This window comes from Vicia villosa, linkage group LG4 (genome assembly GCF_029867415.1).
Source record: "Vicia villosa cultivar HV-30 ecotype Madison, WI linkage group LG4, Vvil1.0, whole genome shotgun sequence".
In the NCBI taxonomy this organism is placed as follows: Eukaryota; Viridiplantae; Streptophyta; class Magnoliopsida; order Fabales; family Fabaceae; genus Vicia; species Vicia villosa.
Window position 1 is genome coordinate 15,690,594 of NC_081183.1, and position 21,530 is coordinate 15,712,123.

At 31.7% G+C, this 21,530-nt stretch overlaps 2 long non-coding RNA genes across 3 annotated transcripts; both read right to left on the reverse strand.

Moving 5' to 3' along the window:
* Window positions 1–14,556: 14,556 nt before the first annotated feature.
* Window positions 14,557–16,452, reverse strand: LOC131598884 (uncharacterized). The gene is made up of 3 exons (XR_009282408.1): window positions 15,836–16,452; window positions 15,009–15,098; window positions 14,557–14,856 (listed from the first exon to the last, which is right to left on the reverse strand). It is a non-coding gene; the product is annotated as an uncharacterized LOC131598884 (long non-coding RNA).
* A 907-nt stretch (window positions 16,453–17,359) lies between these two features.
* On the reverse strand, window positions 17,360–19,321 carry LOC131598885 (uncharacterized). Of its 2 annotated transcripts, none has more exons than XR_009282410.1 (6): window positions 19,042–19,321; window positions 18,886–18,943; window positions 18,455–18,717; window positions 18,265–18,312; window positions 17,853–18,175; window positions 17,360–17,710 (listed from the first exon to the last, which is right to left on the reverse strand). It is a non-coding gene; the product is annotated as an uncharacterized LOC131598885 (long non-coding RNA). The 2 variants fall into 2 exon arrangements; XR_009282409.1 differs by having other exon boundaries at window positions 17,853–18,188.
* Window positions 19,322–21,530: the final 2,209 nt, after the last annotated feature.

The window sequence follows — 21,530 nt, forward strand, 5'->3', positions numbered from 1 at the left end:
AATAAATAACTCATTAATTATTTTTGAAAGAATTTTTAGATAAAATTAATAGATAATTATTTATTATTAATATATTATGTATTTATTTTTACTATTGTTTCTTCGGTAGAAAAGAAGTCTAAAAACTCTGGAGAAAAGAAATCTAAAATCTCTCTGGATGAAAGGAAGATGAAGAAACATTTGGCCGAGAGGAAGCTGGATGTTCATAGGTAGACAATTTTAGGAGTCGTTAAGGCAGCTTGCTTGTCAAGACCGTCAAGCGGCAACTTGAAAGATAAGGAACAAGTGGAACAATTATATACTTAGTATTAACTCATGTAGTGTGCGGATATTTTAACTAATGTAGGCCTAATATCTAGAAACTATTCTTGGTGGAATCAAATTTATCATAATGTAATTAGAACCTAGAGTAGAAATTAAGAAGGCATACAAGTAAAAGCATACTCACACAATTTTTATTTTAATTTTTCAATTTTTTTCAAACTTTGCTCCTCTATTTTTATTATCAATTTTAACTTATTTATTTTTACAAAAGTTGACGTTGAATAATTCAAATGGTTTCTTTTACAACATGTCATCCCTAAAATCTTAAAATATATTTAATCTTAACCTGTCATAGTAAAAATTTATTAATTTACTTTTAATATCAAATAAAAACTAAATTGTTAAATCATATAAAATACTGTTAGTTTATTAAATTGATGATCTTTTAAAGTTTTTTTTTGTCTGATAGATTAATGGTTATAATTTTAATCTTTAAAGATAAATAAATTAAATGTCGTTAATTCAAATTTGCGCTCTTGCAATATAAAAACATGTACAAGTAAAAACATATTTAATCTTAAGTAAAATTATACATGCTAAAAATAATATTTTAAAAAGGGTACTTTAGTTAGATATGAAATATCTTATTTTTCTTTCCTTTGGCTTTCACTTTAACCAAATAATCATCTTATTTTCCACTTATTTTCTTTCCTCTAACATTTTTTTCTTTTACCATTTTTTTTTTCATTTTCTCTTTTAATCCAAACAAAAGATAAATTACAACACTAAATTACATGGAGATTTTTTAAAAAGTTTCTCAACCTTTAAATATATATATCATGCACACATAGTGTTTATCTAATTTCTTATATTTAGTTTTTTAAAATAAATAAAATTGCAACATATTATTAATATTAACGTTTAATTTAAAGAAAGTAAAATAGACGTGAAATTAAAATAAATCTTAAATATATATTATAATTTATCTAATTTTTTTAATAATTTTTCGTTCAACAATTATTGGGTACAATCAATGACCCACCGATATGATTAATAGACTCTCTCTTTTGTTAGAAGAAATGTTTTAACAACATCATTTTAGAGCAAATTTAATCATTTCTTAATTAAAATTTGGTATACATTTTTATAAAAATAAATGTGTCTATGATAGCAAACTTATATATAAAAATTTAATGTGTTCCCACTATTTTTTTGAAAAATATTAAAATATTTTTACTATACATTTAACAAGATGCAAAAACAATTGTTGTGGCTTTAACACTCATATTGTAATGATTTTACTTTATCCAAACTAATGTTCTTGGTTTAATGTTTTTGCGTCAGAAATCTTATATGTTTTTATCATCAACTTATTTCATTAGTTATTTTTTTTCAAGAATTAACAAAACATAAAAATATTACCCGTGCGGCAGCATAGGTTTGTTACTTGTTTAATTGTTTAATATAAAAGTGGTAAATATGACTGAAAATAAGTCAAACCTACTAACATAGTCTGCAATCTAGCCTACACAAACTCTTGTCATGTCATATTTTCTTTTAAAAATAAAAGACATAGACATTTTTATAAGTCTATATTTAGTTAAAAAAGTTAGACTATGGGTTATAAAAAAAATCCTTTAAACATATCAGACTAATTTATTTTAATAAATTTGAATAGCTTTATTATTATTATGTTGTATTTTGTACTTTGAATTAAAATGAAAAACAAACCTCAATTATTTTGAAGAATTTATAAAAATAAGATGAAAAAAATATTATAAACAAAGTTATAAGTTGTTTTCATAAATTTTTTAAAATAAAATAATATCAAGAAATTTATACTACTAGATAAACTTGAATAAGTCAATGCAAATAATCATTTTGTCACATTGATCTTTTAATTTTATAGTCTATTTAAACATTAGTTGAATTACTTACAAATGTTCAAATGAAATAGATTTTTAAGTAGGCTATATGTCATTCAGACTTTTAAAATAGTCAGACTCGGACCTAAAAATAAATCGACCATCATAAATCAAACTTAAACTTTGAATTTTTCAATAGAGCCGACCTAGGACCCGTTTGTTTCAGCTTTAAAAAATGAATTTTTTCTTTGTATTTTTGAAAATAGATTTCTTAAAACTGTTTTTCAAAATATTACAAATTTTTTATATTCATTTTTTCTAAAATGAAACATTCATTTCGACATCTTATAACATAAACATACATTATTGAAGACCAAAATCTAGTCAAAATCGCAATTTTTTCAAAAAGTTGTTGTTCTGGACTGGGCCGAGCAGGCCCAGCTCCCCTGGCTAGCCGAGCAGGCCCAATCTACTTGGGCCCATTTCCAGTTACCGTTACGAACTAGTCCACGCGAAGATCATCACGTGGACAACGCTTACGCGAAGGATTCGGTCAACCGCCTCCGAATCCTACGCCACGCTCACCCAGAACGTGAGTGACTTGCTGACTCAACCCTAGCAGAGAGTGTTCTGGCAGTTTCCTAGTACGTGGGCCTCCAATTGGATCTGGGCAAATAGGAAATCTTGGCCCAACGCTGGGGGCTATAAATACCCTCTTTCATTAGAGGGTCAGGTATTCATTCTCTACTTCTTAAACCCTTGTTCTTTCTCTAATTGCTAGTTACTTTGGCATCAGAAAACCTTGTTGGTACCCCCTTCTCTGTTCAACAAGTCAGATCCAGCCGCCGTGACGATCCACTCTAATCAGGTTAGATCAGTTGTATTTCAAAAATGATTTTTATGACAATCTATTTGAAATAGCTTTTGAAATTTTGATATCCAATTTTTTTTCCATAATTTGATGAAATACCTAAATTCACATTTTAAGAATAAATATTCAAACCAAATTATCATTTAAAGCTTTTATAAAAAGTTTCTTTGTAAAATTTTTTTACACAAAATTTTACAACATTATATAAATCATTTTTTAAAAAAGCCAAAACAAACGGGTCACTAATCTTAAAAAAGTCTAACACGGCCGAGTCTATTGTCATCCCTAATGATAAATAAAAATATTCTTATTTAAGTTCCCTTCGAGGTGTTAGTGAATATTTTATTTTGAAAGTTTATTTTAAAATTTAAATATATTTCATAAAATATAGTCAAATTAAAATTTTGCTTGATTTTAAAACAACTTTTCATTAATATTTTTTATTTTAAAAATGGTTTTATATGTTTTAATTGTAACACTAAAATATCATCAAAAATGGCAGACAAATACCCATACTATCATCGGTTTACTTATACATAGATTGATAAATAATTTTTTATTTGATAATAAAATTGAAAAAAATTATACAATAAAAAATTGATAAATTTATTAAATATTTTTTAAAAATATTTTTCAAAAAACAAATATGATATATATTTTTCCTTAAAAAAATTTAAATGATAATTATTTTATACTACAAATTTTCATAAGTTAATATAATATGTAAACTATATATTGTGGCATGAGTATAACTTACAAGTTTTGAACTGATTATAATGTTGAGTTGACATGCTTTAGAATCTCAAATGATTAATCTCAAATAACTTTTTGAATCCCTCGTGATCGATCAATGTCATATAATAGTTGCCATCATTAGAAAAGTATTGTGTGTGATCATTTGAATCCGTAATGGAGTTCAATTTTTCTGTACATGAGGTATATGCTGATAGGGAGTTAATATAGTTTATTTAGTATTTTTATATTAGTTGTTATTTTGTAATAATTTTATAATGTTCTTAGGATCTTTAAATGTTGAATTGGGCTTTAATTAGTATGGGCCTTTAGTTTATTATCCATTAGTATTATTATATATATGTAGTGTGTTTGACACTTGAAAATCAATCAATGAAAAATCAAAGTTTATTTTATCTTTTATTCTCTTAACTTGTAGTGTTTTTCCCCTTTAGTGTAGAAAACCCTAATTTTATAGTCTTGATAGGAATCTTCCTATCAATTGGTGCTTTCATTGAACTCTCTCGCTAATTAATTGGAAATGGTGATTCCGGTGTTCGATGGTGAAACCGATGCCTATTGGTGGGTGCTTTGCACCGAAAAATACTTCAAAAAATGGCTTACACCAGAAACATTGAAGATGACGGTAGCTGGACTTGCCATGAAAGGACCAGCTCTAACATGGTGGCTCCATTGGTATCCATGTCATCGGTGGGTGGATTGGGACTCATTCACAACAATGTTTCTTTGGCAATTTAAGCCTGAGTGGAGAGTCATTCTACCTTTACCAGATGAAGAGGAGTTGGAGGTCGAAGCACAACAGTTGGTGCAAGGGGATAACATTGATGAACAACCAACAATGGTGGATGAAAGAATCAACGATTCCAACCAAATTTCTTCTTCACATGTTGTTTCAGATCTGGATTTAGCGGTTAAAGATCTCGTCGTTCAATCCCCTGTTCCGGCAGAAATCTCATTACACACACCTTTGTTTGTCGAGCCAAAAAATCAGGATGGAGACAACACGATTCAACCATATGAGCTCATAGCAACAAGTCTCGACATTGTTTCGGTAGTGGCCGGCGAACAGAAAGATCTTATCAATGCAGTCTGCAAGGATAAAGGTATGGATCATTCCTCTTGTTTTATACTCGTGACTTTCTCTTCAGCATTCACGTTTCCATCGATGAAGGCGACGATGAACACTACCTCCATAACGTCACTCCAACACTCAGTTCCTTTATTCGACCCCGGAGGATATCTTAACTTGCAAGAGTCCTGGATTGCAAACCGGGCTTTACTTCCGCCTCCAAAACCACCTTATCAGAATGACACACAATGGTTGATTTATTTGATAAAATTCTATGCAAATTTTGGTTGGGTGTACTCTGCACAAAAGGTGTTTGCTAAAATGTCTGAACAACGTATTGTCTCATGGCTAGCGGATGGTTCCAACAGTGGATATTTTCACGATGATGCTGATTTTGAGATTCCACCAAAACCACCAGATAAGATATTCATTCAAACATCGTCACTGTTCCTGGCATGTTTTTCAAAACATTTCGTTCAACACTGTTTGGAGAAAGAAGTGGAAGAGGAAAGGCAAAGGATATTGTTACCGGCTGCGGATTTGCTTGAAAAGCATAATCATGAACTTGCAACACTTGAGACTTGGGATAATGGGAAGCCATATGAACAATCTGCGGAAATTGAAGTTCCAAGGCTGACACGCTTAATTCGGTATGCTGGTTGGGCAGATAAGATTCATAGTCTCACAGTTCCAGCCGACGGGCCACAGGTGCATACATTACATGAACCAATTGGTGTTGCTGGTCAGATCATTCCATGGAATTTCGGCGCATATGTTATTACATTTGAGAAATATTATGTTGGGATGGTTGATATTTTAGGGAATTTTCTCATCATTGAAAAGAATAGTATTCAACAAAATGCATTATTTGTTGACTCATGTTTGATGGATTCTATTAAGACACTACTGGAAAAACATGAAATGATTGGAGGATGGAAATTGGTCATTTGGAATGTCATGCTGTTGAAATTCCTTATAATTAAGAAATATAAGGATTTCAAATTCTTTAATGTGATAAAGTTGTTAGGGATATCAACCAATTCAAGTACACTAGTTTTTCTACTTGCTACATGTTGCTTCAGAAAAACCATTGAGATCAATATAATTAGTATGACAGGGCAGCATCTCTTTAACTATCACAAGAATTGGATTCATCCTTTATATGAATTCATTTATGGAATAGGTCTAGAAATATGGTATATTGGTTATAGGTTTGAATCTGCAAGCTTTTATTCCAGGGTGCAAGATATTGCTCATTCCAATTTTAGTGAAAGTTCTTATAGTGTCACATGCCCAAGTCAAACAAGAAGTTGGAATATGATACATGGGGGGTTAAGTTGTTCATCACATACTGGTGTGGGAGATTTGGATTTCCTTAATTACTCACATGATTGTTTTCAAGCTTTGGTTTTTGGAAATGATAATAATTGTGAAATGTTGAAAGAGTTGTTATATCTTCCTAAGAAGCTACTAGCCTGGGTTTCTTTTGCAATATGCATGGCTAAATGTTTCATTGCTCAACTGGTAATTGGTAGTTTCTCTCAATTTAAGATGTGGGATCCTGGAAAAAAAATATTTTGACATTATTTTTACAACCTTGAGGACAAGGTTGATCTTGAAGGAGTAGGTAATGATAGAGAGAAATTATAATGAAATAAATTAGTTAATTTATATTATTATAAGTTAGATTTTTATAAGGTTGGGCCTTTCATTTGGGCCTTCTAGTTTAGTATCCATTATGAGTATTATATATTGTAGTCTCATTGAGACATTAGAGTATCAAAGAAAAGAAATGAAATTTATGTTTATTCCTTTTATTTTATTTACTCATTTTAGTGTTCTTCCCTTTTCTAGTAGAAACCCTAGATTATTAGTTTGGTAGGAATAACTTCCTATCAATAAACGTCATTCACTAATCTTTAATTTTACGCATCAAAATTTGAATATAATATCTAATAAAATGATGTGACACTCTATCAATTATTCCCATTTAATCATGATTTGTACTACTCACATATACTCCACTGCAAAACTATGCACGACTAACCCCAATGATAATCTTCAATCTCTATCACTTTTATGTGAGTGCATTGTATTGGCACCATAGAATCAAATATATTGTGGATTTCAAATTAATTTAGCTAGATAGGCATGATGCCTACTCATTAGTTATAAGATAAATAGCTTCCTTATAATGTAACATCACTATGTTGGACTTTATTATATAACCCTTTTTCTCCTATTTCTAGCACTAAAAGAAAAATAGTCTTTTTGTCATAACTAGTATCTTAGAAGCTTTATCATTAATTATACTTTTGCCGTTTCTAGCAAATTTTTAAGAATAGAATGGTGAGCAATTATAGATATAGAGAAAAGTGGATGGTAAAATTATTGAAAATGAGAATCTTTTCTATGCATAGTAGTACTACACCATCTCAATAATTAGAGCACGTATGAACTCATCTATTGGTTATTAGTTGGTTGCATTATTGGTTTCAACTTTGATGTTGACTCTTGTTCAACAAACTTTAAAGTTTCTGCTATGAGGAAATGCAAGAAGGATTTTCTATGGCCCTAAGCGATATAAACAAGTTTTGGATGTAGACTTGTCTCATATTTGTCCCCTCACTTGATAAACCAAGAATTTATTAAGAGAAATATAGGTACTACTCATAATCAATTCCACATAGTCGTCTCAATAAATAAATCTTATGATGATTTTAGAATTTAAGTTTGATCATTTTGATATTTTTAGTCGATAGATTTATTAATCCAAATTACAATTATTTTTTAAGTAATTTATATATATATATATATATATATATATATATATATATATATATATATATATATATATATATATATATATATATATATATATATATATATATATATATATATATATATATATATATATATATATATATATATATATAAAGCACCAAGAGAAAAAAGATGTAGATAGAGAAAAATATAAATAAAATGAGTAAGTGTGTGGGGATGTGATATACATCCTTTTCAATCACCGAGACAGTAAGATTTTTATTTTTATGTGTCTGGATGTGCAATTTATTTTAAATAAATTTTATAAATAGAAAATGAAACTCCACTGACATTGAGATGGTTTTGCCTACTTAAAAAAAATTGAACTGTTTGAAATAACTTTCTTTTAAACTTGTGACTTTCTTCAACTTTCTTGAGATGATTTTTTTTTTTCAAATTCTGATGGGGGATATTTTGAAAAGTATCAACTTGCTTGAATGAAGCACTATTTTTTTCGATTCTAAAGAATGTGTTTACATTTAACTCAAACCTATAATGTTTTTAGACTTAATAACCTTTTTAGTCTCTTACCTCTACATCTAGGTCTATTTTAGTCCTCTTTCTTTATAAATGACCAATTTAATCCCTTATCTTTAAAAAGAGTACCATGTTTTCCGGTAGAAACGTTAGTCATTGTCTAATCTCATTGCCAAATGGTGCTGACGTGTTAGTACATTGCTGAGATGGACGAAACAAATTACAAAACTCTTAAGACTTTGGATGTTTACATTTCATTTCATTTCTAACACATTTCAAAAAACCCTAGCAAAGTGAGAAAGGGAAGGATTGAAGTGTTATCCATACAATCTCGCTGAAGACGAAGCTTTAATCGAGGTTAGCATATTTTATGATGTTTTGATTCTGATGTTAGTAATGTTAGGTATTTCTAAATTAGGGTGTATTTCTAATTTAGGGTTTTCATGTTCTTCGATTCTTTTGTCAGTGATGCATCTTCTACGATTGTGGTTTTTTTTGCACTTTTGATATTTAAGGTTTTCATCGCTTTCTAATTTAGGTATTTCAATTTTAGGGTTAACATCTTCTACGATTGTGGTGTTTTTGGCCTTTTTGATAAGTTGTTGTTTTTGTTTGACTTAGGTAGCAATGGATGAGTATTTGTGTATGAATATTCATCATAGTGGTGAGTTTATAGATAGTGAAAAAAACTCTCTATGAAGGGGGAAATGCAATGAATTGAAAATAGATGTGGATATGTGGAGCTACTTTGAGTTGGTTGGTATACTAAAAGATTTAGGTTATACTGCAGTCGAAACCATATACTATAATGACCCCACTTTTGGTATGTTGGTGCTAAATGATGACAAAGGTGCTTTAGAGATAGCTGACCTTGTAAGCTTCACTTGAGTGTTGATGTCTATGTAGAACATCCCTTATCCCTACCATAGTATGTTGATAGTCCTTTAGATCGAGATATAAATATGGAGGAGGAAGATATAACTCGTGGGGACAATGATGCAGAGGACATGCTTGCAAAGCTTTATGAAGAAGTTATTAGGGATGATGAGCAAAATGGTGATGGATTGAAAATAGTGTTGAGGGTCTTAATGGTGAAGGTGAGGGTCTGAATGTTGGTGGTCAGGGTCCTATTGAAAGTGGTGTGGGTCTGAATAATGATGTAAAGGGTATTAATGGTGTTGATGAAGGTGAGGGTCTTAATGTTGATGGTCAGGGTCCTATTGAAGGTGATGTGGGTCAGAATAATGGTATTGTTGCTCTTAATGATGACGGTGAGGGTGGCAGGTAAGGAAGGCTGTTAATGGGAAGCATATTGTGGCAAATTGCCAAATGAGGAGTCTTGGAAACTTAGGAAACTAATTGATATCCATAGTTGCAGTAGAGAATACAATTTAAAAATGATGAGTACGCTGAGTAAGAGGATAAAAAATTTACTAAAAAACAATCCAAAGATGAAGATAAGGGATATGAAGGAAAAGGCTCAAAGGAAATGGAATGTTGGGGTTAATAAGACAAAGGCAATTATGGCAAGATTTGTAGCTAGGGATATGATGGATGGTTCCTAAGGACAAATCCTGGCTCAATTGTAAAATTAAATGTCACACCTGTGGAAGAAAGTTTTGATGATACTAGGCCTTATTTCAAGAGATTGTATGTGTGTTATGCTGCTTGTAAAGAGAGTTTCAAGGTGTGCAGGTATGTAATTGGTCTGGATGGATGTTTCTTAAAGGGTCTTTGTGGAGTTCAGATTTTGGCAGTAATTGGTATAGATCTTAATGACCTGATGTCTCCAATAGCATTTTCTGTTGTAAAGAGAGTTTCAAGGTGTGCAGGTATATAATTGGTCTGGATGGATGTTTCTCATTGATGATTTGGGAGGTAGAGATAAATGCATATCCTATACATTCATATCAGATCAACAAAAGGTATCAATGTACTTATGCATTTCACATTTATTTCCTCATTATGTATCCAATATTAAATTGTTTGGATTTTTTTTACAAGGTCTTCTTCCTACAATGGATTAACTACTTCCTAATGTAGATCAAAGGTTTTGTGTTAGACACTTATATAAAAAAATTAGAAAGAAGTTTTCTGGAAAGTTATTGAAGGAAATTATCTAGAAGGCTGCCAAATCAACTTATCCACAGGCATGGAAAAGGGAGATGAAAAAAATGAAAGAGATTAATCAGGATGCTTTCAAGCACATGATGCAAACACCACCCAAATTTTGGAGTAAATCTTTGTTACAGACACAATCAAAATGTGACTTTGTTCTGAATAATATGTCTGAGGCATTCAATAATGTGATTGTAGAGTCAAGAGCTAAGTCATTGGTGACTATGCTTAAGAAAATAAGAATTTACATAATAGAAAAATGGGCCGCTAATAGGACAAGATTCCTACAGTTAAATTATCGGAATGTCTTAACTGAAATCGCATAATAAGTAAGATAAAAATAATTGAAAAAATATATACGAGTATAATATACCTGATACATGTTAATTCTATTTTATTGGACTTAATAAAAATATTATTCTTAATCTAAAAGATAATAATAAAAGAAATAAATGAAAAGATGAAGAAAATTATATTATTTCCACTTGTTTTAATTTGTACATTAATCGGACTCTTATTTATATGGGCAAAGAATAATTTATTAACACAATAATAGTGGTAGTTACAAAGAGAATTAACCAACCACTTAGTTACATCAATAATTATATTAAATGTAACAACTAATAATTCTAGAATTAGTTAGAAATTGTCAATGTAATCTAACACAATAAATGAACTTACATTTCTAGCTCTCTTAAAATTATGAAAATTGAAGTGCTACATTCTCTACTTGGTGAAGAAATTTAATATTTTATTTTTTTTATTCAAAATCCAAACATAGTAACTACTAATACATTGATATGACACTATCACCCATTCACATTTAATCATGATTTGTACTACTCACATGCTAAATTGCAAAACCATGCACGGCTAACCCTAATGATGATCTTCTTTCTCTATCACTCTTATCTCAATACATTGTATTTGCACTAGAAAATCAAATATATTATAGATTTCAAATTAATATAGCTAGATAAGCATGATGCCCACAAATTAGTTAAGATACATAACTTCCATATTAATGTAACATCACTATGTTGGACTTTATTATATAACACTTTTTTCTCCAATTTCTAGCATTAAAAGGAAAATAGTCTTCTTGTCATAACTATATAGTATCTTTGAAGCTTCATCATTAATTATATTTTTTCTGCATCTAGCAAATTTTTATGAATAGAATGGTTTACAATTATGGATAGATATAGAGAAAAGTGGATGAGAAAATTATAGCAAATGAGAATTTTTTTTCCATGCATGGTACACCATCTCAATAATTAGAGCATGTTAGAACTCATCTAGTGGCTTATTTGTTGGTTGCATTATTGGTTTCAACTTTGATGTTGACTTGTTCAACGACCTTTAAAGTTTCTCTTTCATAAATCTTGTTGTGAGGAATATGAAGAATTTTCTATGGTCCCGGTATGACTAAGTTTTCAATGTACGACTTGTCAAATTATTTGTCCCCTTTTTTTCTTGATAAACAAAGATTTCATTGAGGCAACTATAAGAAATAATCATTATTTTGATTTTTTTTAACAATATTATAGTTCAAAATCTATTGACTTCATCACTCTTTCTAAACTTTCTTAGTTGTTCTCCTCTTGCGTATCATCTATTACATTTTTTACTCTTCAAAAATTAATTTCTCAATAGTCACAATATATCTTCCTTTGAGATTGCCTCTATCATGTTTCAAAATCCCAAATCAATTGTGAAAGGTAAATAGGAAATTAATTTACCCGATTATGAATATTGAAATATGAGAGAGTGAGAGATATTTGAATAAACTGTGTGTTTGAAATAGCACTACAGAGATTATATTATATAGTAAGATTTACAGTTCATTAAATTAATTACATAGGAAATATGCTACGGTAATTTCTATTCTATTTAAATAGACTAAAGAATATTCTATATACAAATATTAACATAATTGATTCTTAACATTCTCCTCAAGTTAGATTATATATGTCATATGAGTAGAGCTTTGTTACAAATACAATCAACTCAAGAATCCTTAAGAGACTTAGTGAACATATCAATCCATTAGTCTTCATATTTGACAAAAATTTGTGGTGATTTCTCCTAACAGTACATTGTCCCTTACATAATAACTGTCTATATCTATGTGTTTGGCCCGTTTCTAAAAATTCAGATTAGATGCAATGTGGAGTGTTGTTTGATTGTCGCATATGAGTTTAGTGGTCTGAAGATCTTCCAAACTAAGCTTTGAAGTAAATTTTTGAGTCATGCAAGCTCCTTTGAGGCTGTTACCGTAACATGAAATTCAGTTTTAGTACTAGATAGTGCAGCTGTATTTTATATCTTGCTTCTTCATGAGATCATATTACCTCCGATAAAAACACAATATCCAAACATGGATCTCCTATCCAATGGTGATCTGGCCGAGTGTGCATCTGAATAACAAACGATTTTAGCATCACCCCTATCTTCATATAATATTCCTCGTCCTGATGTATTATTTATATATCTAAGAATTTGAATGACTGCATCCCATTGACTATCACAAGGAGCGTTCAGAAACAGGCTCAGATGGTCACCGCAAATATAATATTCGGTTTGATGATTGTAAGATAGTTGAGTCTACTCATAAGTCGTCAATATCTTCCCAAGTCTTTCATTCACTCCCCCTGACTCGAAAGAAGCTTGACGTTGGGATCCATAAGAGTATCACTAGGACGACAATCATGCATACTTGTTTCACATAGGATGTCTAATGTATACGTACATTGGTTGATAAGAAGTATCTAAGTGGGTCTAAGTCTTTTGTTTGAAATTTCTTTAAAAGATGAGTTTTGGTATGCTGGATACCATTTATACCGTCTCCAGTGATAACAATGTCATCAACATAGACCACAAGAAAGATACGCCAACCGATGGAGGAAGGAAGAAAGAAAATAGAGTGATTTGCTCCACATTTAGTCATACAAACTATATCAAGGCACAACTGAAATGATCAGACCAAAAACATGGAGATTGTTTCAATCCATAAAGAGAACGACGAAACCAACAAACAAATCTAGAATTTCTAGGAGCAGTAAAACCTGGAGATTGATCCATATAAACTTCTTCCTCCAATTCTACGTGTAAGAAGGCATTTTTAATGTTAAATTGATGAAGCGACCAATGGTGAATGACAACCATTGCAAGAAAGAGGCAGAATGAACTGATCTTGTCCACCGAAGAAAAAGTGTCACCATAATCAAGACCAAATGTCTGTGTCTATCATTTCACTACCAAACGGGCTTTGAAACGACCAATCTGACCATTTGGTCCAACTTTCATTGTGTAAACCCACCGACTTTCCACTGTAATTTTGTCTGTAGATAAAGTAACAATGTCCCTAATGTTTTCGAATGTAATGCATTCATTTCTTCCATCGTCGCCTTACACCAATTGAATGTAATGCAACCATTTCCTCCATCATATTTGTTATGCTGGCCCAAATCTAACGCAAACCAATATATGAATGAGATATGAGGGAGCACATTTATGGCCGATGGAGATATCATGATATGAGATTTGGAACAATCAAGTCTGATTCTCGATTACCATTTAAGAGGTAGTATTTGTCGGTGTAATCACAAATAAAATTGTTTTTGAGGAACTTTCGTATAAGGGAGTCAATATATATATATATATATATATATATATATATATATATATATATATATATATATATATATATATATATATATATATATATATATATATATATAGGGGCGGAGCCAAGGCCCAGCTAGCCTGGGCAGGCGCCCAGGCTCAACCCCTATTTTCTTTGTACACCCCCCAATTTAATAGTTGATTTTTAGACAAAATTGGGGGAAAAATTAGGGGCAAAATTAGTAAAAATAGGGTGTAAAAAATAAAACAGGTGAATAATCAATGATGTAAAGTTTTTGCCCAAGCTGCCTAAAATTTCTGGCTCCGCCACCAGTATATATATATATATATATATATATATATATATATATATATATATATATATATATATATATATATATATATATAATCGAAAAAAGAAGTGACACTAGTACAAAAATGTTAATTTACACCCGTTTTTTATTACACCCTATTTTAATAAAAATCGGGTGTAAATACGTCATTTATGAATGAATAATTATATTATATTTAAATCTATTTACACCCTATTTCATATACACCATTTAGTTATATTGCATTTTCAATCATAATATTGCAAATACTATAAAATCATACACATAAAAATCATATTTTAACTAAGTCAAAATATTTTTAATATTAACCAAAAAGTATACAAAATCATGTGCATTCATAATATTTCAAGTACTATAAAATCATACACATAAAAATTATATTTTAACCAAGTCATAACACTTTCTTCATATATAATTTTACGCCATGCTTGACGGTTAGCTTCGGTGTTCTCTAGTCCAATTGAATCCAACCGATTTCTGTTAGGGGTGTCGCGCCACTTCCAACGACCAGTGCATGAGTAATTTTTGTGATTATTTGGAATTGATGCACCTCTGACGAATATGAGTTGGAAACTTCTTCCCATATCCAACTATGTAACTCATGTTCATTGGATTTTGACCCATGATGTAATCCATCTGTTTCATGCCAATATGAAAATCACATTTATTGTTAACCAGTTATTTGAACTTTGACGAACACTTCCGAAATTGTGGCAAAAATATATGATGTGATACTAATAACTATGAATTAAAAGAAAGAATTTATATAACTTGAGTGATTTTCTCACCTGACTAATTGCAGCATAGCAAGCAAGACCCCAGGTTGCTTCCTTGACAGCAAGAGCAGAAGGACCGTTGGGATGCTCACGACAGTACGCCTAATATACAATAGAAACTCGTATGGTTAATAAAATGATCATGACCAGTATTACCAATGCAAGGATACACTTACCATTAATGGTAATACTTATCAGCTACATCAAGGTCAAGAGTATTCAAACTCTTAACAAAATAGCTTGGCCTCAATATAGTCATGGAAAAAATAAAGATCTTGCAAAATATTAAATCTCCTCAGGCTGTAACTACTAATATTGCAGTCCTAGCTCAGGCAAATCAAACCGCAAAATAGAATACTGATATAATCCAACTAAGATTTTGCATCTTCAAAAGCCATATTTCATTTTTCATGAAAGAACGGTATAGCTCGACATCTCGATACCGATAATAATTTTAAAAAAATAAGTAAATTAAATATAATCATTATATGTGTAAGTGTTATATTAATATAAATATAATTATTATAGATGATGCATGTTATATATTGCTATATATGTGATGATATCTTTTAAAGCTTTGGAACTGCCGTTTGCAGTATTATTTTGAATATTTCAACATTTTGGGCTTTGACTAAATTTTATTAAAATTAATATGAAATTAATCATATTTTTAATTGATTTCACAAATAGTTAGAGACGATCTTCAAATCATTGAAAGACACATACATTAGATAAAACATGAATGATGATAATATGATGGAATTAATATTAAAAGAAACTATATGTATAAAAATTTACTATTGTTAATTAAGAGGGATCCATAAAAGAATTGAACTAACCATTAGGAATGTAAGAATGTGACGTGTTGCCCCAATAGCAAGGGATTGCACGTGACACCAGTTCTCTTTACCATACCGACTGTATATTATTTTCCATCACCACCTATTGCCTTTTCCACAATACTCCAACCTCAACTTAGCAGCTTGCATTGCACAACCTCACAACCAACCCCATCTCCATCACCATCACACTTCCTCTAACAGAAAACCAAATCCTACTATATGAACATTGCATCCACGCGTACTTCATTCCAGGTGCAGAATCATTTTGTTTTCTAAGTTACTCATTTCTTCAGAAACACATAGCAGAATGCAATTTCCAACTACATCATCAATTCATAATTAGATCAACAATTTGCACCGACGAAAGAAAGACGAAGAAGAAAGATTAACGGTGTCTGTAACGGCCAACACGGAAAAGCAAGCAGTTCACCGTTTATTTCTTTGCACGTGACTGCTTAGCACAAGAGCCTCGTGACTGAAAATGCCTCATAGAGCAACTTACATTTTCCCGCATCATTTTCCAGAGCGAGGATTCGATGAATCATCTAAAAAGCTATTAGATCACGAAAAGGACAAAATCGTCAATTCAATCAAATCTGTAACTGAAAGCGACCTTCAAACCAGTAACCAACTTTCATCGTCTACTCCTCCGTCAACTAAACACGACGTCGTTTTCTCCTCCGGCAAACACTCTAACTCCGATAAGCTCCGAATTAAGCAAAAACAGATAGCAGCTTTCTGCGACTGGTTTATCGACAAGAAAAGAAATCACTCCGGTTACCAGACTCACCTAAAACAGTTCTAATAATAACAGGGTTGAGGCTATAATCCGATGATCACTAGAAAAGCCCAAGGCAGTAGATGCTATATACAAACCAATAAAAACAAACATATATAATAAACATCAATTCATGTCTCATTTAATAATAACAGGGTTGAGGCTATAATCCGATGATCACTAGAAAAGCGCAAGGCAGTAGAAGCAAATAACTTGAAGTGCAACAAAATAAAGAAACTAGATGAGTCCAAAGCAAGCATGTGTACCTTTCCTGAGATCTTGAACATTTCACCCAACAAAGAAGCTAATAATGAAGACTTGCCTCAACCAACAGTTCCTACAACCGCATACAATACTCCATAGTTAACAGCAGTACAAGAATTTCACAATCCATCCATGCTCCGCTTCACGAAATTGTCGAATTTTGTTACCAAAATACTCTTCCCACGCTTGAATCTTAATCACACGCATATTGTTAAGCAATTTATTTGTTGCCTTCAGTCTCAAATCGCGGCTCGTCATTATCTGAAACTAGAAACCATTACTACTCTTAGTTTAATATGTCGTGAAGAAAAATACTACCGCAGATCCAAGAAATGCTGCAACAGTAGATACACCAATATAGCTATATATAAGAACCAGTGCAGCAGTAACTTGCAATGGCATCAACCATATAGGATGTAACTGCATCATCATATAGAGTTGTTGAGCATCAACAGCCATATGATTCACAATCTGTCCTGTTCCATGAGTTTATCTTGAAGAACTCGACAATCTTAAACCCTTTTTGTAAACCGAAGTGATTATGCTTGAGCGAATAAGCATACCGAGTTTCTGAAATTGGAAGTTGTATTGATGGGCACTAAGCACTTCAGTTGATTTTGCTACAAAAAGGATCAATATCAAAACAATACCTTCACCAGTAGTACTATCTTTCCTTGATGTGAACTCAATAAAACTATGAATCAACAATGGACCAACATATATAAGACAGAGGTAAAAACTATGAACTCAATAAGCAGTACTATCTTCAAATCATCTAAACCTTCAGCAACCTGCATTCCTTTGCCACCTGCTGATGCAACCACTGTGTTCTGCAACCCCCATACGAAGATTGTCAAAGTTCAAAATTGAAATTTCGGCCACAACATAAGCCTCATTTGTCATAAATACCAAAGATCAGTGTAACCGTATTTGCAATGCAGTTTATAAGCAAGCTGAAAATTGTGTTCTTACCTCAAAAGTGACTCCAGTTGCACAGAAAAAATCTAACTCAAGTGCGACAGTCGGCACAAACACTCTTTCTCTGCACAAATTTCATACAAACCAATCATTATAAACAAGGATAAAAATCAAATCATGTTTCTACTTTTTCTAGAGAGTAATTGGCAGTTGTAGGAGTTGAGGCAGTCTGCACGACTTCACCACAGTTTGAATTATTGAGACTCTCATCCTGTTTCACCCCATGCTAGCTTTCTACATGCTCATACCTTTGTGATGCAATGAAGAGTTACCGTTTTCCACATAGTGCATATGATTCCTAGGAACCATCACTCTAGCTGCACGATCCTCCTTATTTTAGTAAGTAACAAATTTTTTAATCATCACATTCACATTAAACAATTTGAATAGAATTTAATGTCCTCACCATGAATAAAAATTGAGCAAATTTTGGTGATCCAAAGTGTGAAGAATCCTAACTTGCAGAAGAATAAAAAGCGTAATTCGCGAGTTTTTGCAATCAACAACACAATACAACTTAACATCTGATAGAAAACTAAAGAAATTACATGAATGCTATTAATAATTAACTAACAGGAATAATAATAATAACTCACTTCTGGAAGAACCTTGTTTTTCTGAGATTTACCGACACTTTTAATCGCGAAATACTCAATTGTCTTCTTCTTTCTGCCTTTATACACGGTCTGCGAAATCACACAAAAAAAAAGAGTAAAGACCACCTCGAGAACCAAAACCCAAAGTAAAAATCTTTGAGTAATTCGTTGAAACCGTCGAAGCAGAACCATTAGCAACTTTCCTTGAATTTGAAGCGGCAGTAGATGTCCCAGTCGGAGACAAAAACACAATCAGAAGCTCTCTGAATCAATTCATCAAACAGTGAATGAACATTCTTAAGATTAAGAAGCTTCAAAGCCCCTGATCTATCTAGTTTTAGATTTTAGATTTTAGCTCTATCAGAAAAATTTCATCAAACAATCTGATCTATCTAGTTTTAAATTCATCAAATACTTGATAATTCGCTAACCTGTTTAAGATCATCCTCAAAATCATTCAGATTGAAATTTATGTCAGCACCAATTCCCCTGAACTTAATAGCAGAGCTCTGTTATCGAAAACTCCAAGGCAATTCAACAATTCGAAAATGATTTATCCAAAAAATGAAATAGGTTCAACGATTTACCTAGCAGCAACATGAGCTATGATAAATCCAAAGTAAATCTCGATTTTACCGGATTCCTTAGGAGAAGTTTCGAAACGCAACTGATATATCTAGTTCCGGTCAATGAAGACAGCGTTGCGGCAGAAGGAGTGGGGCCGGAGTTGATGATCTAATGAATAATCGATAGGGTTTTAGGTGAAGAAATGAAGGAATCATGTTTTTACGACCAGAAGTTTCCGACGAGATTGCACTCTTGCAGGCAATGATAGATGGGTTTCTAAAGGTACATGCGATTGAGAGATGGGTTTGGAAGAGAAAGGTGCATCAGATTGTGTTTTGAATTTGTTAATGTCTTTACTCTTTTATCTTTAATGTTATTAGGTTCTAAAATTAATAAAGTAGATTATAAAATTTAGACTTTTAATTAAATAGAAAGTGATTTGTAAATGTGTTTAAATTAATATTGTGAGTTATGAAATTAAATAATTATTTTAAGCTAATTAGATTTACACCCGTTTTAAATTTAACGGGAGTAATTGAGATTTGATTATAATAATATTTTTAATTTACACCTTTTTTTTAAAATATAGGGTGTAAATTGTCACATGTTAATCCTAAAAATGATATTTTATTTACAAAATTGCTACCGTATTACTTATTTACACCCGTTTTTAGTAAATCAGGTGTAAATTTTAAAATTATATTGTGCTTTTTATACTAGTGTGAAGAGAAAATTATGAAGAGAAAACCACAAGTTTCACATGTTCCACACCAATAAAATAAAGATGATGTACTTTTACGATTACATATATAGCTACCGGTCTTAAAAATTATTTTGTTACACAACATTACTTTAACTTAAAAACTTAAAACGTAAATTATAATTATTGTTTACTATATTCGTTTTTTTTTTATTCTCTTATAATTCAAACTGATCACGTTATTACTTTCCAAAATTTGACCAATTCAACGATAGATTCAAATTGAGTTCCACACCATCGATGATAAACACACCTTTAATTTCGTACTTGCATGACATGTGCATATGATAGGAAGATTCCTATCAAGACTATAAAATTAGGGTTTTCTACACTAAAGGGGAAGAACACTACAAGTTAAGAGAATAAAAGATAAAATAAACTTTGATTTTTCATTGATTGATTTTCAAGTGTCAAACACACTACATATATATAATAATACTAATGGATAATAAACTAAAGGCCCATACTAATTAAAGCCCAATTCAACATTTAAAGATCCTAAGAACATTATAAAATTATTACAAAATAACAACTAATATAAAAATACTAAATAAACTATATTAACTCCCTATCATTGCCGCGGGGTTCACATGAACCTTGTCCTCAAGGTTCGAAAATAAATATGAGAGTGGAGATATTATTCCCGGATCCCATTGAGTAACAAGAGTAACAAGCCACCATTTGGTAAATGCTATCATCCCATGTGTGAAATCTTGTAAAAGTCTGCTTCTTTTCACCTTGAAATGAATAGCTTTTTGCTTTTCCAATTTGTAAAGGAAGCATAGTTTTTTGTTGAGTGCTAGCCATGTGCCTGTATAAACCATATGTAAACCATACGTAGATGATAACTTCCTATCTATGCATTTCTTTATTTTTACTATATTAGCATGCCATGGCTCCCAGTATACAGCAAAAGCACCTTTTCTCTTGCCTCCTCCCTGATCAACATAGTGGGCAGTGTCGTTGAACACTCGTAACATTGGAATGATACCATTAGATGTCCCCTTTGTTCCACAAATGTAGCTGCCATATGCCCTTATATTATGAACATAAACACCAATTCCTCTAGCAGATTTACTAATGACAGCGCCCTCCTTCAATGTACCATAAATCCCCTCAATACTATCATCTTTCATGCATATCAAGAAGCAACTACGCAACTGAGCCTTAGGTGTACCAGCATTTAACAGAGTCGTAAACCCATGCGTAAACCACAATTGAGACATCATGCGGTAAGTCTTGACAGCAAATTCTATATCATTCTTATGAATTCTAACAGCAACACTCATCAACATGTGTTGAGGCCTTTCCACAACCTTTCCTTGAGTCTTAAAAAGGTATGATTTCTCTAGGGTCTTGAAACCGAAATAATCGTAGTCAAAGTCTCTGTCATAGATGATCTCACTGTCCAAACGAGCAGCATTCTGCCCATGTGTGACATCACCACAATTGCTGCTACTAAGTTCAGTCTCCTGTACACCATTATATTTTTCCTCCTTAACATTTTCAAGGTTCACAAAACTAACTTGTAGGTCACCAACTGAACTAGAAACTTCACCACCTTCAAAATCAGACTTCAAGTTATACTTTATATGAACCCCATCAACCTGCACCTTCAAAACCTGATCACTATTAATCCTACTCAAAAACTCACTATAAGAAACTCTCACAGACTCCATGGAAGATCTCGGTTCGTAGCCCGGTAGCATATTCCAAGGCCTAATCAACCTCGTAGAAAAAATCACAAGC